The sequence below is a fragment of the Rhinolophus sinicus genome, chromosome X (assembly GCF_036562045.2).
Source record: "Rhinolophus sinicus isolate RSC01 chromosome X, ASM3656204v1, whole genome shotgun sequence".
NCBI classification, from domain to species: domain Eukaryota; kingdom Metazoa; phylum Chordata; class Mammalia; order Chiroptera; family Rhinolophidae; genus Rhinolophus; species Rhinolophus sinicus.
Genome location: NC_133768.1, coordinates 90,187,301 through 90,201,941, shown reverse-complemented (window position 1 = coordinate 90,201,941; position 14,641 = coordinate 90,187,301).

Here is a 14,641-nt window from a genome sequence, read left to right as displayed (position 1 = left end):
TGGTGGTCTGGAACTGAAACCGCAATATCGCCAAGGTGTGCCTGTACTCTGAACATATATACTGACCTCATCCTGGATTTTGAATATGTTGTGTAGTCTGGAGATAGAAATTTTCAAATATTGTATTTATGTGTATTTTTGTATTTTGGTTTAAACTTCCAAGACAGAACATTATTATAGCCAGGAGACATGCAATATACCATATTTTCATTCCTAAAGTATGCAAAATTCATTCCCCACACAAATTAATGTAAAAGTCAAAATAAACATAAACATTGTTGTTGCAATACCATAGTAGCACTATATTTACTACAATTCAGCATCTCTTGTATGTAGAATACATTTACAAATGAATTTTCTTTTTAAAGTCTTAACAAGTTTAGTTTTACCTTAGGATTGTCACTCTTGCCAGATACTACTAGTCTCTCTATAATTCAATGCCTAGCATAGGATCCTAAACAAAAAGTGGTAAAAGAAAATGTGGCTATATTACCATGATTAAAAGGTCTAGATTTGCTCAGTTCAATTATTTAATATAAAAAAAAATTTGTTAGTGGAATAACCTTGTTAAAATTTTATATTCTTTAGAGAATTCTTATTTTTTTCACTCCTGTTGCACCTTTTTATTTTCTCTCATGCTGTATCATTTTGTTTTCTCTTACACTATTCTGGCTTCTTGCATGATGGGGGGGATTTCCTGGAAGGTGGGCTTTTCATCTCTGAGCAAGTCTCCTGGGTTTCAGGGCACAACTGCCATGGGAGGATGAGGTGGGAGACAGAGTTCTGAGCTTCTGAAACCCCAGTGCTACGCCTGCACCCTGACTCACAGCCTGTGTGTCTCAGTAGTTCTGGTTGCCCCTGTAGGGATCCACCCAGAAAGGTGTGGTTGGGGTGAGCTGTGAGAGGCAACTGGTGTGTTTGTGGTTCCCAATAATGGCAATTACCAGCCCACAGAAGTCTTGCACTTACAGCTCTTCCCCTATCACTGGAATTAGTTGCACTATGCATCTGCAACTGTGGGACTGTCTCTCCAGTTATCAGGGCTGTAGATATTCTGTTCTTAAATCTGACACTGCTACCATTTCTTCTGGAGCCCACTTCTAACACTGACAAAGGGGAGTGAGCTCTGGTAGGTTGGAAGGGAATCATCCAGGCTCTGTGTCTTTATTTTCTGTTTTCTGTCTGGTAGTGAGAGCTTAAACCACAGTTCACACCCTTCTGTATTCAGGTTTTCCCCGAGGTTTCAATTCTAGGTTCAGCCATATTATATGTTGATCACTCAGGCAGGACTGTGGTCCACAGAAAATGTGCATGCAGCCTGAATTCTTCCCTCTCCCAAGACTGCACTGAGTGCTGGACTGTGGCCCGGGGCCAGCAACTCCCAACTTGCCCAGTCCTTCCTCCCTTGCTTACTCGGTTTGCCCCACTTCAGATGATTTGACGTGTAGATCTCTCTGATGTGCATGTGTGTTGATTAGGTTATCCTTTGTTGAATTATAGTTGTTCAATTTGTTGTAACTTCCAGGGGAGATTTCAAGAATCACTGCTCGTGCCACCATATTTGTGACATAACAATGAGAAATAAAATAAAACATTCCAGCAACACCTACTGCAAAGCAAAAAAAAAAAAAAAAAAAAACAAAACAAAAAACAAAACAGTGAAACACTTAATATCAACCAGCTGCAAAACCCACTAGTGTAGATGCCCAGGAAGAGAAATAATAATTCCTTTATTGCCATGAATAACCAAGACAACAAGTGAGCTCAGAAAGTAAGTGAAATATCTATAGTAAATGAACTTAAAGGCATAGAAATATGTGACTTAAAAGACAGAGAATTCAAGATTGCAGTTCTAACAAAAACTCAATGAAATGCAAGAAAACTCAGGCAATTTAATGAACTTAGAAACAAAATCAATGAACAAAATGAGTATTTTACCAAAGAGATTGATATTTTAAAAAGAACCAAATATAAATTCTGGAGATGAAGACCTCAATAAAAGGAATGAAGAATGAAAGAGCCAGCTTAGGGAATAGAGCTGACCAGATGGAGGAGAGAATCAGTGATATCGAAGATAGAAATCTGGAAATGACACAAATGGAAGATGAGAGAGATTTGAGAGTTAAAAGACATGAAATAACTCTACAGGAACTTTCTGACTCCATCAGAAACAGCAACATAAGAATACAGTGTATACCAGAAGGAGAAGAGAAGGAGAAGGGAACAGAGGGTATATTAAAACAAATAGTTTGCAAGAACTTCCCGAAACCTGTGGAAAGAACTGGATCCTCAAATTCAAGGAGCAAACAGGACACCTAATTACCTCAGTCACAATAGGACTACTTTAAGGCATATTATTTTGAAGCTATCAAAAATTAATGACAAAGAAAGAATTCTCCAGGCAGCCATGGAAAGGGAGTACTAACCTATAAGAGAAAGCCCATTAAACTATCATCAGATTTCTCAGCAGAAACTCTAAAATAGGAGGGAGTGGACTCAAATATTCAAACTATTGAAAGAGAGAAATTATCAGCCAAGAATAATATATTCAGCAAATTTTCTCTTTATATATGAAGGAGGAATGAAGACCTTTCCAGACATACAGAAGCTGAGGGAATTTTATACAAGACCTGCATTACATGAAATAGTGAAGGAAGCTATTTGACCTGAAACAAAAATCAAAAGAATACAAAACCATGAGCGAGATTACTAACAAAGAGACAGAAGCAGGAAATGACAACCCCTACACAGAATAGAGCTATACATTTCATATAACATAACGGGTAAAGAAGATTAAAATATTTAAAATATTAAAAAAAAGGGAAGAAAAACACAACTTGCTATTGCAACTCAGAAATCAACTCACAGCATAAAAAGTGGTAAAACGTGACAACAAAACACAGAAGGTGAGAGAGTAAAGGTCAGGATCTGCAAAGGGGAATGCAGATAAGAAGCATGCTGAAGAAAATGACTACTGTGTCTATGAAATTTTCTTTAACATAAACTTAATGGTAACCACTCAAAAAAAGAACAATAGAAAAAAAATCCAGAACAGAAACATATAACGTTAAAAAAGAAGAAAAAGAGGGGCAAGTCATAGAAATAACAGAGAGCAACAAATAGTAAAAGAAAAAAACAGTAAAAAAACAAGCTACCAGAAAACAAAAGATAGAACGGCTACAGGAAATCCTCATATGCCTATTTTCACCTGAAATGCAAATGGACTGAACTCACCAATAAAAAGGAACAGAGTAGCAGATAGGATCAAAAAACAAAACCCAACCATATGCCACCTCCAAATGACAAATCTCAGCTACAAGGACAAATATAGCCTCAAAGTGAAAGTGTGGAAGTCAATACACCAAGCAATTGGTATCCAGAGAAAACTGGGTGTAGCTATACTTAGACAAAACAGACTTCAGGATAAAAAAGGCAACAAGAGACAAAGATAGACATTTCATAATGATAAAGGGACAATACATCAAGAAGACATAACACTTATTAATATATATGTCACCAATCAGGGAGCCTCAAAATATACAAAGGAACTACTAACAGAAATAAAGGAAGAAGTTGACCAAAACACAATTATAGTAGGGGACCTAAATACAGCATTGACAACTATTGATAGATCATCCAAACAGGAAATCAGTGAGGAAATATCAGCCTTAAATGACACATTGGACCAAACGGACATAACTGACATTTATTCAGCACTTCATCCTAGAGCACCTATGAGGACGGACAATTAGGTTCACGAACTCATCATAGAAAAAGTGTTACATACCTCATTGCTGAATATCGCTAGTCACCTTTGAAGTACTCTACTCTGGAAGATATGAACAAATGCCAGAGCCTAGTCCACCCTTCAAAACAATTTTGGAACTCTTTTTCTGGAGTGGCCATCAGAGGTGGCATCGTATTACACTTCATGTCCTGAATGTCAACAATATGTCTTCCTTTCAATATTTCCTTTATCTTCAGGTAAAGAAAGAAGTTATCAGGGGCTAAAATAGGTGAATAGGGAGGATGCTCCAATGCAGTTACTTATTTGCTGGCTAAAAACTCCCTCACAGACAGTGCTGTGTGAACTAGTGCATTGTTATGATGCAAGAGCCATGGATTGTTGGCGAAAATTTCTGGTCGTTTTTGTCTTTTTTAACTTTTATTTATCAATTGTGTTTTACCAGAACCCATCAGCTCCAAGTCAAGTAGTTGTTTCAATCTAGATATGGAAGGCACAGCTCACAATGGCCCATGTGGGGATCGAACTGGCAATCTTGTTGTTAGGAGCACCACGCTCTAACCAACTGAGCTAATGGGCTGTCCCTCATGTAACTTTTTCACACAGCCTTTTCAGCACTTCCAAATAGTAAACTTGGTTAATTGTTCAGCTGGTACAAATTCATAATAAATAATCCCTCTGATATCAAAATAAGTTAGCAACACCAATTTGACTCTTGATTTGGACTGACAGAATATTTTTGGTCATGGAGAATTGGCTGATTTCCATTGTACACTTTTACAATATTTTCAGGGTCACATTGGTACACCCATGTTTCATCACCAGTGATAACAGTGTGCAAAATATCATCTTGCATCTCCAAAAGGTTTTGGCATACTTCGACTCTCCTTTGCTTTTGTTCATCAGTGAGCATCTTCGGGATCATTTTTGCGCACACCTTTCTCATGCCAAGCTTTACAGTTAAGTACACCTGAAACTAATAAAAATAAATAAATAAATTAAAAAAATATATTTTGTTACTGTTCCTCTATCGATGTTTACTTTGTCTGCGATGCTACTCACAGTAAGCCAATTATTTTGATGCACAATTCAATGAATTTATGCAATGTCTTCATCAGTTCTGCTAGTTACTGGCCACCCTGACGTCTCTTCATCAGTGATGTGTTCTCTCCCTTCAGAAATATGTTTAACCTATTTGTACAGTGCTATTTTCTTCATGGTATTATTCCTATAAAGTTGGACTGAACTGTTCCTATTTTGCTTCCATTCTTGACAAGTTTAACAAGAAATTTAACGTTTGTTCATTACTCTAATTCAAGCTCAGACATTCTCACGATGGCTCACAAAAACGCACAAGAACAATAATAAATGCCACTCAGCAAGTCACTGCCACATGTTCACAGGAACACAGCAGTGAGACATTGATATACCAAGGTTATGAAATCTTATTGAGTTGTTTGTCAAGTGCTGCCAATTTAAGTGCAGTATGGCAAGTTCACATATGTAATTGTCAGGCTTTGTATAAATTATTTTCTAGTGTACATGGAACATTCTCAAAGGTAGTCCATATATTGAGACATAAAACTAGCCTCCACAAATTTAAGAAGAATTGAAATCATACCAAGCATATTCTCTGATTACAAGGCTTTCAACTGTGAAAAGAAAGCAGGAAAAGCTACAAATATGTGGAGATTAAACACCATACTTTTAAAGAACGACTGGGTTAAGGAACAAATAAAAGGAGAAATCAAAAGATGCATAGAAACAAATAAGAATGAATATATATCCTATCAAAATTATTGGGATGCATTGAAAACAGTAATAAGAGGAAAATTTATACCATAATGAACTGCTTCTTTGAAAAGATTAAAAAGATTGACAAATCCTTTGTTAGACTCACTAAGACAAAAACAGAAAAGGCACAAATAAACAAAATTAAAAATGCAAGAGGACAGGTTATCATAGGTACCACAGAAATACAAAGGATCATACAAGAATACTATGATGGAGGCACCAAGATGGTGCAGTAGGTAAATGTTGTGCTTACCTTCTCTCACAACCACATCAAAATTACAACTAATCTACAAAACAACCATTGCTGAGAATCACCTGAAATCAAGCTGAACTGATGCCTTTAAACTAAGGACATGTAGAAGAAGTAACCTCCAGACTGGTAGGAGGGTCAGAGTCACGGAAGGGGCTAGTCCCACACCTGCATGTGACCATTAAAGATTGGGAGGGCTATTTTGGCTGTGGGGTCCCTCACCATCCCCTAGAAGGGCAAGAGATCCCAGCCCCACTCCAGCCCGGCGTTCTGGGAGAGAAGTCCCCATAATTTCTGGTTAAGAAAACCAGCAGACATTGTGACTGAGTGAGACTGAATACAGTGGCCCTCCGAGGCACTCCCCTTAAAGGAACTGCATGCAGACTTACCAACCAAAGGAATCACTTGCTCTGAGCTCCAGTGCTGGGGCAGCAGCTAAAAAGGTGGCAGGGACAAATGGTGGGGAATTGAGTTGTCTTGTTCAGGATGGGGGCCGGAGAGGCAGCTTTCTCCTGGATGGGGGAGCTGGTAGAGGCCATTGTTTCTTTGTTGAGACCTCCCCCTTCCCAGTGCATGAATATGGGTGGCCTCCGTATCTAAGTCTCCGCAGGCAGTTCATTCACCACACCCTAGCAATTTAAGACCTGGCCCCACCCAACTTTTGGGCACACCCAAGATGAATCCAGTGGCTTTTTCATGCAGACCACCTCGCCTGCCTTGGCTCAAGCTGCAGACATTCCTAGTATCTCAAAGGTTTGCAGAACCCAGACAAGTAGCATCTGGCTTGAGCATGTCCTGTGCTCAGCTTAGGGCTGAGCAGCCCTAAGCTGGCACAAGTGGCAGCTGGCCTAGGTTCACGGCATGGCCTCTCAAGGCACTTCCAAGCACAGCGCCGGTGGCAGCCACTGTGTTTCCCTGGACAATCAGCTCTATTGCGTCTTTTGGAGCAAAAATTAATATAAGATCCGGTCTTATTTTACTGTAATATAATACTGGGTTAATATAATATAATATAATATAATATAATATAATATAATATAACATAACATAACATAACATAGTACAATATAATATAAACCAGATCTTATACTAATTTTTGCTCCAAAAGACACATTAGAGCTGGATGCACTGCTAGGTCTTATTTTTGGGGAAACAGAGCATCTGAGGATTTCTTTCTGGCTCCTTCTGGGTGACCCGGGTGGGGCATGGACTGTGGTTGAAGTAGACCTACAGCAGATCCCCTCTAAGTTGGTCCTGTGGCTGGTACCCCCAGTGGCCAGCTTCAAAATGAGCTGGAGCCGTAGGGTCAGCTCCTGCACAACAACTCTTCCATTGTAGTCAAAGCCAGTCTTACAACGAGTGAGATCTAGGGTCAGTCCCTCACACTGATGTGCAGTTATCAACCAACTACAAGGGGAGGGCACACACAATCCACACAAGACACACACCTGGAGCGTGTGGCTCAGGTGACCAGAAAGACTATGACACTGAATGGCACAGCACACCTAATACATAAAGCCATTCTACTAAAACCAGAAGACAGAGCAGCTTTACCTAATATATATAAACAAACACAGGGAGGCAGCCAAAATAGGGAAACAAATAAATATTTGCCAAATACAAGAACAGAACAAAGGTCCAGAAAAAGAATGAAGCAAAACAGATGTAAGCAATCTATCAGACGCAGAGTTCCAAACACTGGTTATAAGACTGCTCAATGATCTCAGGGAGAACTTCAACAGAGAAATGGGAAGCATAAAAATGGAGATGGAATCCATAACAAAAAAAAGGAGTCAGAAACAAAGGATACAATAATGGAAATGAAGAACATATTACAGGGAATCAACAGTAGATCAGATAAAGCAGAGGATCCAACCAGCCATGTAGAAGATAAGGTAGTAGAAAACACCCAACCAGAACAACAAAACGAAAAAAGAATTCAAAATATTGAGGAGAGTTTAAGGGGCCTTCAGGACAATATCAAATGTACCAACATTCACATTATAGGGGTACCAGAAGGAGAATACTGAAAGCAAGGATTTGAAAACCTATTTGAATAATGACAGAAAACTTCCTTAGCCTGGTGAAGGAAATAGACATTCAAGGCCAGGAAACACATAGAGTCCCAAACAAGACAAATCGAAAGAAGCCAACACTGAGACACATTATAATTAAAATGCCAAAGGTTAAATACAAAGAGAGAATCTTAAAAGCAGCAAGAGAAAAGCAGTTACCTACAAGGGAGCCCTCATAAGACTGTCAGCTGATTTCTCAACAGAAACTTTGCAGGCAAGAAGGGAGCGGCAAGAAATATTCTAAGTGTGAAAAGCAGCGACATACAACCAAGATTGCTCTACCCAGCAAGGCTTTGATTCAGAATTGAAGGACAGATAAAGAGCATCCCAGACAAGAAAAAGCTGAAGGAGTTAATCACCAGCAAACAAGTATTACAAGGAATCTTAGAGGGACTTCTTTAAGATGGGAGGGGGGGGTTAAGGATGGGTGAAAGGGGAAGGGATTAAGAAGTACAAATGGTTGTTATACAGTCATGGGGATGTAGGGTATAGCATAAGGAATATACTCAATAATATTTTAATAACAAAGTGTGATGCCTGATAGGTACTAGATCTATCAGGGTGATAGTTGGGAATGGGGCTGGGGGCAGGGTGAAAAAGGTGAAGGCATTGAGAAATACAAATTGGTACTTAGTACAGTATAGGGTGTATAATCAACAATGTTGTAAAGATCACGTAAGGTGTCAGATGGGCACTGAACTTATCAGAGGGATCATGTCATAGAATGTGTAGATGCCTGACCAATGTGCTACACACCAAAAGCTGAGGTAGAATAATATTGAATGTCAACTATAACTAAATATATAGGTATATATAGTCACAGGATATGGAGTACAACATATGGAAGATGGGCGATGGTATTGTAACAGCTATATAAGATGTTAGAGAGGTAGTAGAGGGGGGTGGGATACCGCTGTATGAGGGGTTTAAATGTCTAACTATTACAATTCTTTGGACACCTGAAGCTCATAAAAATGGGGAAAAAACAAGACTATGAAGAACTATATTTTACCAAGTTCAATAACCTTGAAGAAATGGATACATTTCTAAAAACATATACTCTTTGTAGACTGAATCACAAAAAATTGGAAAACCTAAATAACAGATCAACAGTAAGGAAAGTGAATCAGTCATCCAAAACCTTCGTGAAAACAAACGTCCAGGACCAGATAGCTTGACTAGTGAATTCTAACAAACATTAAAAGGGGACCTAACATCTTTCCTCCTCAAAATCTTCCAGAAAAGTGAAAAAGAGGCAATACATACTAACACATTTTATGTGGCCAACATTACCCTGCTACCAAACCTAGTAAGGATAACAAATTAAAAAAAAACAACAAAAAACTGCAGACCAATATATTTGATGAATACAGATGCAAAAATCCTAAACAAAGTTCTAGCATATCGAATATAAATAGCATAATGTTAAAAAGATCAAACAACACGATCAAGTGGGGTTCCTCCCAGGGCACAAAGGTGGTTCAACACATGCAAATCAATCAATGTGATACACCACATAAAGAAAATAAAAGATAAAAGCCATATGACTTTATTAATAGATGCAGAAAAAAGAATTTGACAAGAGACAACCTCCATTTATGAGTAAAACACTTAATAAAATGGGTAAAGAAGGAAAATACCTTAACATAATAAAGGCCACATATGACAAAAACCCAGCTAATATCATAGTTAATGGTAAAAAAAAACAACAACAACAACAACAAAAAAAAAACGGAAGCCTTTCCTCTATGTTCAGGAATATGACAGAGTTTTCCCCTATCAATATTGCTACTCAACATAGAATTGGAAGTCCAAGCCAGTGCAATCAGGCAAGACAAAAAAAATTAAAGCCATACACATTGGGATTGAAGAAGTTAAATTTTCATTTTTACAGATGACATGATTCTCTATGTAGAAGATGCTAAAGACTGCACCAAAAAGCTATGAGAAACAATAAACAAATAGAGTAAAGTTGCTGGCTACCAAATCAATTTACAAAAATGCATTATATTCCTATACTAACAATAGAATTTCAGAAAAAGAAATGAAAACAAAATTCCTTTTGCAATTGCAAGAAAAAGAATAAAATTCCTAGGAATACAACTAACAAAGGATGTGCAGGAACTATATACTAAAAATTATAAGACTTTTTATAAAGAAATTGATGAAAACACACAAAAAATAGAAAGATATTCTGTGTTCATGGATTCGAAGATCAAACTAGTAAAAATATCCATATTACCCAAAGCAATATACAGATTTAATGCAATCACCATTAAAATCCCAATGGCATTTTTTTTTTTAAGAAATAGAACAAAATATCATCAGATTTGTATGGATCCACAAGAAACCCTGAATAGCCATAGAAATCCTAAGAAAAAAGAACAAGACTGGAGGTATTGCACTCTCTGACTTCAGCTTGTACTATAATGCAACAACAATCAAATAGTATGGCAATGGCAGAAAAAAACAGACACAGACCTATGGAAAAGAATTAAGAACCCAGAAATAAACCGACAAACATATGGATGAACAGGTAATTTTCAAAAAAAGCCAAAAACTTACAATGGAGAAAAGACAGCCTCTTCATTAAATGATGCTGGGAGAATTGGAAAGTCATGTGCAAAAGAATGAAACTAGACTTCTATCTGTCACCGTGTACCAAAATTAACTCAAAATGGATTAAAGACCTAAACATAAGACCTGAAACAATAAATCACATATAAGAACACATAGGTACTAAACTTATGGACCTTGGATTCAAAGAGGATTTTACTAATATAATTTCAAAGGCAAGGGAAGTAAAAGCTAAAATAAATGAATGAGACTATATCAAACTAAAAAGCTTCTGCACAGCAACGGAAACCATCCACAAAATAAAGAGGCAACAAACTGAATGGGAGAAGATATTTGCAAACAATGCATCCAATAAGGGGCTAATATCCAAAATATATAAGGAACTCATGCAAGTCAGCAACAACAACAACAACAATGACAACAAAAAACAATCCAATTAAAAAAAAAAAGGGCAGAGGACCTTAATAGACATTTCTTTTTTTTTTAATCTTTTTTTTTTTTTAATTAGTTTCAGGTGCACAAGACAAAGCAAAACTTAGACGTTTATCATTTAATAGACATTTCTCCAAGGAGGACATACAAATGGCCAATAGACATACGAAAAAATGCTCAACATCACTAATCATCAAAGAAATCCAAATAAAAACCACAATGAGGTATCACCTCACCCCAGGGAGAATGGCTATCATCAACAAGACAAATAATAACAAGTGTTGGAGAGGATGTGGAAAAAAGGAACCCTCATACACTGTTGGTGGGAATGAAGACTGGTGCAGCCGCTATGGAAGGCAGTGTGGATGTTCCTCAAAAATTTATGAATAGAATTACCATATGACCCAGCAATCCCTCTCCTGGGTATCTACCCAAAAAATCTGAAAACACTTATCTATAAAGATATATGTGCTCCGATGTTCATTGCATCTTTATTTACAGTGGCCAAGACATGGAAACAACAAAGTATCCTTTTATAGATGATAGGAGAAAGAAGTTGTGGTATTTACACACAGTGAAGTAGTATCCTGCCACCCCAATAAATTTAATAAAAAATATTAATTTTTCATTTAAAAATATTTAAAGCTGTCCTTTATTGCTTTATTTTTTAGAGATATCCTTTAGACATAGTCTACAGATTAAAAATTGTTATAGAGTTTCAGGAAATCTCATATCACTTTAATTAATTAGAAGACACTCAGAAAAAAAACACTTATCTATTGTCTTCTTAGTCACATTAAAAATCTATAAACTTGAGCTACAGAAAACTCTTTTTTTAGGAGAAAAAATGATTGTAGCAGAACAAATATTTATTGATTGGTGTGTGTCTATTTTAGTTCATTCTATAGTGCTGTTTGATTCTCTGTGCCTGAAACCTTCAGACTTCATTACTGCCTTCCATTATATGAAGGTCTTACAAGTAAGTTCACAAACTTGTTGCAATGACATTGTTAACCTTTTTGATATCAGAAAAATTATTCATTATGAATTTGTACCAATTGGACAAACATCTAACCAACTTTACTATTTGGAAGTGCTGAAAAGTCTGTGTGGAAAAGTTAGACGACCTGAACTTTTTGCCAATTATTCATGGCTCTTGCATCACAACAATGCACCAGCTCACATGGCACTGTGTCGAGGGAGTTTTTTTTTTTTTGTTTTTTTTTAAATTAAATTTATTGGGGTAACAATTGTTAGTAAAATTACATAGCTTTCAGGTGTACGAGGGAGTTTTTAACCAGCAAAGAAATAACTGTATTGGAACACCCTCCCTACTCATCTGATCTGGCCCTCAGTGACTTCTTTCTTTACCTGTTTATTAAGGAAATATTGAAAGGAAGACATTTTGATGACATTCAAGACATCAAAGGCAATATGACACCAGCTCTGATGGCCATTCCAGAAACAGTATTCCAAAATTGCTTTGGAGGGTGGACTGGGTTCTGGTGTAACTGCATTGCTTCCCATGGGGAGTATTTTGAAGGTCACTGTAGTGATAGTCAGCAATGAGTTATGTAGCACTTTTTCTAGGATGAGTTTGCGAACTTTACTGTCAGACCTCGTATCTGAGGTCAAACTTTCATAAGCTCTGAAACAACCTGACACTTAGGTAGGGGAGATAGAAAGACCAATAATTCCTAGATCTTCAGCTTACTTATCACTGGACCAACTTCCTGATGATCCTATTTTTACCTGATGCTCTGTCCCCAAAATATTGTTCTTGTTTTCTTTTTCGTAACCAAGCCACAACCTTCTTGTTTAGTTCTGAACATTGGATATCTGTTTCGTCCCTCATGCCTAAATTCTAGCTTTAATATCCATGTTCTCCAGAAATTTGGGTTTTATCTTGCTTCTTGGTTCTTCCAATTTTCTATAAACCTTGCCTCTATAATACAGTCTTTATATTTCATTGGCCACTACCTGTTGTCAAATTTCCAGCACATAAGCCATCATACCTGTATCCAGCAGTGTGCTAAAAAGTATTTAACATTTGATTTTGGAAAAACAGAAGACTCCAATTTGTTGTGTTTGCTTCTAGATTCCCTTGGACCTTTTATATATAAATTTCCTTTTTGCTTAACTTGCCTGGACTTCCTTAATTTGCTCTTGTTCATTAACTTCTGATGACTTCATTTGGTGGCTAGTCTCTAATTCTCAGTCATTCAGGGTATAGGTCATTGCCCCCTAAATTGAGGCAAAGGTTGGGTATGGACTTGTATTTCTACTTTATTTACTAATAGATAAAAACTGATGCATTTACCATGACCTAATTTCTCATAAGTGTAAAATACTGCCAATTAAAATACCTTTTAAACAAATAGTTTGTACTGATCTTTTCAACCCCATTTGGTTAAAGAACATGTAAACATCATTAGCAATTTGTTATGATAATTAAGAGTTTAGAATTTTGCATCACTAATAAAAAATGTCTCTTTTAAAATCAACTTTGGTTACTAATTCAAATGTATTCTTTTTCACAATGTCTTTGTATGTCAATTAAAATGCTGCAATGACTGAAAATGTCCTTACCTGTAAAATGCCGATTATATTATTATGATTTTAACATTAGATAATACATGCAAAGTACAAAGCACCTGACACATAGCACTCAATAGCTGTTAGCTAATAGTAGTGCTATTAGAAATAGAAATGCATGATTGATGAATTGTGTCTATTTTCCTTTATTATGTGTATATTTTATTTTTTATTGGATTATTAGTCACATGGTTAGATATACATTTTGACTTACATTTAATGCTTTGGATGTAACAACTCTAAAAAGTTGTTAATTAACTTATTTAGGTACAGTCAGTAATAATTAATAAGTAAATTTCCCACACAGCAATGAGGGAGCAGTACATGTGAGGTGGGGAGAGATTCATCATATTTTACTCCATCACTAGCCGATAATCATTCCAGGAAGCTGCCATGTTTAAAAAGCTCATATTTCAGGCTTGTCACACCTATGCAATTCCCCTGGTGCTGGTGGGTAACAAAATTGACTAGGAACAGTTCTGCCATGTTACATATGACAACTCTCTCTTCTTTAATCTTAAAAGAAACAAACAAAAACTGTGTCCATTAAAAATAAAATAAGTTTTTGTTTGTTTGTTTGTTTTCTGGTCAAGATAGAAGAATAGGTAAATGCTATGCTCACCTCTTGTCAGGATAATATCAATTACAACTATACCACAAAAATCTATTATTGAGAATCACCTGAAGTCTAGATGAACCAAAGCCCTACAACTACAGGCATACAGGAGAAGACACCTTGAGAATCATAGAAGGGGCACCGACTCTGAACAGGCTCGTCCCACATTCACATGTGACCATTCAAAACTGGCAGGGACACCTTGGCTATGGAGGACCCCCTGAGGAGACATGGGGACCAGCCCCTCTGCAGTCCAGGGTTTCACTGCCATGGAGAGGAGTAACCAGAATTTTTGGCAATGAAAACCAGAAAAGATTGTGGCTGGGGAAGATTGAGAGCAGCTGCACTCCCAGGTGCTCCTCTTAAAGGGACTGAAAATGGACTTAATGACTGATGCACTGGCTCTGAGTTCCAGCACTGGGACAGCAGCTTGATAGGAACATATGAGGAGGAACTGAGAAGTCTGGCTTTAGATTGAGGACTGGATGGGTAGCTTTGTCACTGATAGAGGAGCTTGCAGAAGCCTTTATTTGTTTGTTTGTTCACCCCTCCCCTTC